The following is an 8,150-nucleotide window of genomic DNA, read 5'->3' as shown; positions in this document are numbered from 1 at the left end:
AGTAAGCAGCAAGGTATTGATATGAGTATTGGGGATTTTAGATACCGGAATCAAAAGTGTTCTGAATTCACTCAGAGTATTAATGTCAGTTCAGAGGTTACATAGGATTTCTATGCTATTACATATACATTTTGAAATTAATGGTATGGGTTTATTTTCATAGAGATTTTCATGCTTTTGAGATTGTATCTTATACTTAATTTCTAAAACAAGGAGAATATTTGTAAAAGCTTTTTATAGTCATGTGATCAAGTTTATATTTTATAATACTCTTATTAATATTAAGTTCATATTCATTTAGATTTCCCTAGTTTGAATTTCATTGTCTTTTATTGTTCCATGTGTATTTTTTTCTATTTATTCATCTCTAATTTTGAAACATTGCAAGATGGTTTTGATTTCATAATACAATGTTAATTCTAGGAGTATTGTGCTCCCATATTCTGAGTTGTTTGTTTTTATTATTTTTTCTCAACTGATTATTTGATCAAACTCTTTGAAGCATTTCCCTGGCAAATTGTTTGCCATGGCAAGTGTAAATTGATTCTAGAATTATTATTTTTGATAAGCATATTCCAAAAAAAAAAAAGAGGAACATTTGTAAAAGTTGTCTTTGAGATTGTGTTGTGCTTTAACTTGTATTCAAATATGTTCTGATTTTTCACAAAAGTAATTGTATACTAAGTAAAAAAAAGGGGTATTATTTGAAATTGTTGCATAATTATATATTGTGTTCTGAGTCAAGATGTATTCACATTTTTTGCAATCATTTATTATCCTCAATTTTTAAATCCATATGAGATTTTAAATTATGGGAATTTATCATTTAAGACATTAATTGCCTTTATTCTGAGTTATCAGATGCCAGTTGGCCAAGATGCCATCCAATCACAAGAGGAATACATGCAAGAGCAGACACTGAACTGTCACATGAGGGGAGACATGCATGAAGTCAAGGTATGGCCGAGGGAACGGCTTTTGACAAATGTTGAGGTTGGATTCTCTTGGTTTAATATTTTATTTTATTTTTCCCCACAATATTGTACGGATGGCTGGAAGTATTGATCCCACCCATCTCATTTCTACACCTGGCTTCTATGCTCCCTCCTATATGCCTGATGCCATGGACATCTCAATCCCATGCATCTGATTAAGTCTGACTCAGTTTCCTCCAATATGTTCGGTGGCATGGACATATATTCCATCCACCTATTTTAAGCCTGGCATACTGCATGGACAGTACATATTGCTCAAGTGTTGGAATGCTCATATCCCATCATTTCTCTGTTCTTTTATGGTAACCCCCATAATTATCTCAGGTGTCATGATAAATAACAGTGTTGAATTTGGCCTTGACACCTGTTACCAATTATATTAGATTTTCTAATTTCTCATAATGGCATGAGGATAATTAGGCAGATGATGCAAAAAGTGATGAAACAAAGATAAAAATTGTTTTTAAAAATTAATATCGCAGCAATTGTCTTCTCAATTACTCTCCATAAGGGGGGACTATAATAATAATATAATTTTAAAGAATGGTTCAATTTTTGTTTTATTGTATGTTTCACATGTTAACAACTAAGATTCCGTATTCCCTTAGACATGTTTTTGAGAACTTTCATTGTTTGATTTGATTATTGACAAAGCTATTTTAAAGTTGTGTTAAGCTCAATTTTGTAGGAAATTTTCCTGGCTGATTACCAGCATCTACACATCAACCCCTGAAAAGACTTCCATTCCATGACTACACCTAGAGGATATCTGAGAAAAGACTTTCAGAGACTTTAAATGAAGTTTTGATTTGTTGGGTTTTTTCTCTTTCTGTTATAATATACACCATCTGTAACATGTATTCTCTGCAGAGGCCCTCCCTTTGCAGGACTAATGTCAAAGCGTTGGTTCATGAGGACAAAAAAAAAATCGCTCCTCTGGACAAAACTTTCCTCTCTTCCTTTTCTATATTGTTGTTCACATATTATTAGTTAGCAATAGTTATTATATTCTTTTTACTGTTCCGTCAAGGAAACATTTTGTTTCTTGAGGAACAACAGGGGGGACTGTAACGATTGGAATAATGCCACCTGCTGCATACTTACTGTAGAAGAGTTCTGCCCATGAAGGGAAGGTCTTTGAGGGCAAGACCAGGAGTCAGGAAGTGACGCAGGCTAGTGGGAGGAGGAAGGAAGAGACTGGCGCTCAGTCTCGGGCTCTTTCCTGAGGACGCTGGCGGAGAAGGGAGCTAAAAATGTGCTCTCCCTTTAATAGATAGAAATCTAGGCCTTTCTTTCTCTCTTTACCAAATTCTTATTCTCCTTAATAAATGCTTAAAAGTCTAACTCTTGCTGAAGCTTATAATTTATTGGTGACCACTCATTAGATATTTTAGACAGACTAGCTAGAATTTTAGCCCTTAACACTACAGAGTCAGAAAGGAAAGTGGAAAGTGAAAGGGGGGCTGATGGTGAAAGTGGAAGAGAGAGAGCAAGAAGATAGAGATGGGGGTCACTATGGTGTAGTGGGGGTTGCTACAGAGAGAGAAGTTAGAAGAGGGGGACGCTAAGGGGACATAGGAGAAGATGCAGGGAGGACAGCTAGAGAGAAAGGAGACTGGCTGGCTTTCAGCTAAGAGGGGAGCAGCTGACAGTGAAAGGGCTAGACAGAGAAAGGAGGCAGAGCTGTGGGTTGTAAGCACAGGCAGCAGCAGGAGAGAAAGTTAAAAGAGAAAGTGGAGAGTTCCTTGGCAGAAATTCAGAGGTCATATTTTACTTTTGTTATCCTTGTTTCTACATTTAACTCTGAGTTTATTCACCTAAATAAACCCATTTAGTTAAATTGTAAGAGGCTTCCTAATCTTTTGCTTATCACAGTGGGAGGCACTGGGGGAAGCGCAAACCCTTGCAGGTTGGGTCAGTGTACAGGGCTTAACAAACCTGGGGGAATTTTTAAACCCCCAGACAGGTAGGCAGCTAATAGCCAGCTATAGCTTTACCAATTAAAAGCAGTCAGATAGCCAGCCAGGAGTTCACAGATTAGGCCCACCAGTTAAAATAATTTTTACATTTGAATGGCAACCACGAAGGGATTTACTGCCCAGATATAATTTTCCAGCTAGACTATAGATATAATTTTTTAGATAGCAAGTTATAATTTTTCAGAATAGTTATAGTTAAGTTAGTATTTTTTTACAACAACTAGGATGGTGTGCCTGGCTCCTATATGTTTGTGTCCTCCAACTGCATATAGCTATTTAGTAGGATCTAATGCCCTCTAATAGGGCAACTAGGTGATGTAGGGATAGGGTGTTAGACTTGGGGTAAGGAAGACTTATCTACATGAGTTCAAATCCTGCCTCAGACACTGACTAGCTGTGTGACTCTGGGCAAGTCACTTAACCCTTTTTGCCTCAGTTTCCTCATCAGTAAAATGAGCTAAAGAAGGAAATGGCACACCACTTAATTATCTTTGCTAAGAAAACCCCAAATGTAGCCAAAAAGTATTGGACACAATTGAGAAATAACTGAACAAAATGAACTTTAATAATAATACATCATAATGGCTCTGAAACCACAGCCCATACCCCTTGTTGGTACATTGATCTCATTCATTGTTTTCCTTCCCCTTTCCCTTTCCCATTCCCCTAGATCACAGGGATGATAGACTGTATAGCCCTTTGGTAAGGCTGGGGTCATGGTTTCACAAAGAGTTGGGAGAGAGAGAGAAAGAGCTCTCTATTGGCCTTAACTGTGTTTCTAAGCTACTCTACTATGAGCTGCTTTGGTGACCTTCTGGGACTTTCTTTTTCATCCTTAATTATAAAGTAAGAGTAAGCTTTTAAGATTGTGAACTGAGAACTAAGTGAATGTTTGATACAAACCATCATAATCAGATAATTACTAGGTATATCTTTATAGATATACATGGTGATAGATGATAGATAGATAGATAGATAGATAGATAGATAGATAGATAGATAGATAGATAGATAGATAGATAGATCTACCAGGGTTGTTATGAAGATCAAATGAGATAACAATTGTCTAGTGGTTAGCACAGTAAGTACCTGGTACATAGTAAGAGCCAAATAAATATTAGTTATTATTATACAATATGCAGGTGTACCAAACTTTAATCAAATAGGACCCTGGAAAATTTGAATTTACAAAGAAAAGGTAAATAAGAAGATAATTATATGATTATCCATTTTACAAGAGGGAAGGAGAGACTCAAGGAGATTGGATTAAATAACTTCTAGGTTGTCTTTTGGCTCTTAGATTTTATGGTTCCATGATTTCCCATTTTTTCTACATGGGCCTTTGAAAAGTGAGCATTCAAAGCATTTAAAATATGGTTTGATATATAAAGATATGATTTACATACAACTTTTCAGAAATGAATATTCAATAAAGCAAGATTTTCCTCCATGTACTATTTGTCAGTGGGTTAGAGCATGGTACCTATGCATCCAAAATTGATTTGATCCCTATAGTGATAATGCTTTACGTGATGACCATTGACTGAATTGACCCTTTTACTAGGCACCACTCAAGTGTCAGGAAGTTCACAGAGTGATAGAGTGAAAGAATATGGATGCCTCCTTGTAACCTATCACCACTACAGGAAGAAAACATAGTCTTCTTCCTATTCATGGTTGGCAGCATTATCTTGGTATATTTAATTTAATTTAGTGAGAATTTACTAAGTTCCTGCTATGTGTAAGAGATAATATAGTCTATTAGACAGAGGGACGGGCTTGAAGTCAGGAAGATGAAATTTAGGGTTCAAGTCTTGCCTTTTTTGATCCCTCCCTTTACCTACTTGTTTATTCTCTTTTATGCTCTCTTCTTCCTGAGAGATAACCAGAGTTATTGTTAGCCTTTGACTTTATTATGGTACATCGAAAATTCACTTCTATCTTTTTCATCGCCTTCTATGAACTTCTCATTATGTAATTTAGTCCCACAGAAAACACTGGTTCACCTATATAGATGTCATTGTGAATTTTAATCTATAATGTTTCCTGACTATTTCTCCAACCTCAATTCTATTTCATTTCTTCTTTTACCTCTCTTCATGTATATTTAGAAAGAAAATTCTTAATGGTCTCTCTGTTGTTTTGCTCTTCTTATTGTAATCATTGGTTACTGAATTGGTTTACCCTTTTTATATTTCTATTGCTAGGACTGCTTGAGAAGCAGCGAATCCCTCTAGGTAAGGTCTTCTTTCTAGAAATGTTTCAAATCCCTCTTCTTATTTAACATCTACCTTTTTTCATTAATGGTTGTACTCAGACTTGCAGAGTAAGTCACCTTGGGCTGTATCTTGAGATCTTTTGGTCTTTAGAACACATTATTCCATTCCCACCTGTGTTTTTTACTGATTGTGGCATAGTCTTGTGTTGTTTGAATTTCTTTCCCATACGTTTGAAAATGTTTCTCTTAGTTAATTAAAGAATTTGTTATCTGTAGAATTGTTGAAATCAAACAGTAGGTGTCTTGGAGTTCACAGAATAGTGTTTTGTTTTGTTTTCTAGGGGTGGTCTGTGGATTTTTTTTTCAATTGGCATGTTGTTTTCTGTGTTCAGAACTTCTGGGAAGTGTTCTTGCATTATTTCTTGCATTATAGTATTGAGAGTTTTTTCCCTCTTGAAGCCCTATAATCCTTAAGTTGTCTATATGCATGTTGTATTTGATATCAATATGTTTTGTTTGTATGGAAATTATGCTTTCTTTTAATATTGCTTTTGCTTCTCTTCTTCCAAACTGTCCTTCACTTTCCTGCATATGGATGAGTTGTTCCCTCTTTTGTTTCTTTGGTGAAATTTGCATAAGAATAATTTAAATTAACATAGTACTTTACAGTTTGTAAAGTATTTTCCTCATACCTACTATGTGGGTTAGACAGTACAAAAATTATGATTTGATCCCCATTTCCACAGGATTTGGAAGTAGAAGGGACTGCATATTATCTGTCTAGACTACTTTATATTTTACAGATAAGGAAACCAAGAGCCAAAGATGTGAAGTGACTTGCTCAAAGTATCAAAGTAATATCAGAATCAGGATTTTAACTTAAGACCTTTGACTACATATTCAGGGTATTTTATTTTCTTGTTTTGTTTTGTTTTGTGGTTGTCATTTTTTTGATGGGTCAATGAGGGTTAAGTGACCTGCCCAGGGTCACATAGCTAGTAAGTTTCAAGTGTCTGAGGCCACATTTGAACTCAGGTTCTCCTGAATCCAGAGCTGATGCTTTACCCACTGTGCCACCTAGCTGCCCCCCTACTACATCTTTACAAGTGAGGTAATGGAGAATCAGAGAGGTTAAATAGCTTACTTAAGGTCACATAGAGACACACAGGGTAATGGCAGGCATGTGATCCAGTTCTTCCATTTCCAAGTTCACTGCTCATTTTGTTATATCATATTGCCTCAGCTTAGGTAGAGGCTAAGGATTTTGTAAAGCTATAAAATAACTTGATGCAGATGGCATTATTAGGGTAGGCTTCATGAAGAAATTGAATTATTTTTAGAATTGAAGGAAGGGGAAAAATGGAAGAAGAATTTTTAGATGACTTTATTTGAGGAAAGTAGAATCTAGGCCTCATCCTAATTTTCAGGTCTAGTACCTCAGAAACTCTGACATTACATTTCACTTTATTTTTCTAATGATTCAGAATCAGTTTGATTTGATTGAGGCTAGGCTGAATCTCTCCAAAATAAATCATTTCCTTGTATTTAAGTGTTTGGGTTTTTTTTTTCCTTTTCCCTTAACCCACCCCTCCCTCAGGTTCCCTTGTTCTACTCTTCTCCCAGCCTTATATTTAGTATTAACCAGAACGGAGCAAGTAAACCAAGAACTATTAACAGACTAAAGGATTCATCTATTTGAGCAAAAGAAAGGCCCATTTCTTTGGAATAGTAGCTATTGTTTTAATGATTTTTTTTTTTTTTTGCGGGGCAATGGGGGTTAAGTGACTTGCCCAGGGTCACACAGCTAGTGAGTATCAAGTGTCTGAAGCCAGATTTGAACTCAGGTACTCCTGAATCCAGGGCCGGTGCTTTATTCACTGTGCCACCTAGCCACCCCACAGGTGGAATAGTAGCTATTGTAAAGCACATTTGACAGATTGATAGCAAAAAAAAATTTTCTCTGAAGATGTTAGGTGGAATAGACTATAGTTGAATGTACTGAAAAATCAATTGTTCTGTGGATGGTTGCCCCAACAATTACTCTATTTCAATTTATTCATGATGTGATGCTTTATAGGGCCCTCAAACATCCATACTGCTGTGTAAATTTCACAGTGACTACCACCATGTATTATTGATATTATACAATTTGAATATTTGTTGATTCAAAAAAAAAAAGGCTTCTAGAATCCTAGGTTTGGGGAGTAGTTACTGGAATATAGAAACTTGAACCTTTCCATCTCTACCAGGGTTGTGTTGTATATGATTCCGTGCATTATTAATTTAGTCCAGTTCAAGTTGCATCTGAAAACCACGGATTATAGGTCATACTGTCCTATAGTTATAGAAGGAAGTAATCCATGGGACTATTCTGGAGATAAGAAGATATACCTACCTTGCCTGTAGACAGTAGAGACAGGGAATTTCTCCCTTCTGAAGACATTGACATGATTTGTCCCCTTCTTTTCCAAAAAGTCTTAGGATTTTAGGTTTGACAGAGGAATCAGACATTTAGATAATCATAAAGCAATACTAAACAAAACCAAAGGTCCAGTGGTGAGCCTCTATTCCTATCTTAATCCCTATGTTTTACTACTAATGTGTTTTAATTGACACAGAGGAAGGCACAAGAATTAACAAGAGATTCATAGATGGGGTATATGAGAGCAAAGGCAGAGGAAGTGAGGTTCAGGGCAAAGGATTTTGGTTATCATTCATCAGAAAGGGAAGTTGCCAGGTCATAGGAGGAGAAAGATAGGAGTCACTTATGGTCTTGAAAAGAGACTGCTCTCAGACACGACTGACATTGGTTTTAGGAAGTTTTTATTTTTTCTCTTAGTTGCCTTTGGCAGGGCATCTCAGTTAGCATTGGCAGGGGCCAAGGGCATTTATAGGACTAGATCTCTTTTTACATCAGAGATCACAGGAGAGGGAACAACCAGATGTCAGTAAATGTCT

Source organism: Dromiciops gliroides, chromosome 3 (genome assembly GCF_019393635.1).
Source record: "Dromiciops gliroides isolate mDroGli1 chromosome 3, mDroGli1.pri, whole genome shotgun sequence".
Lineage (NCBI taxonomy): Eukaryota > Metazoa > Chordata > Mammalia > Microbiotheria > Microbiotheriidae > Dromiciops > Dromiciops gliroides.
The sequence above is the reverse complement of the archived record's forward strand: the minus strand, read 5'-3'. Positions refer to the sequence as shown.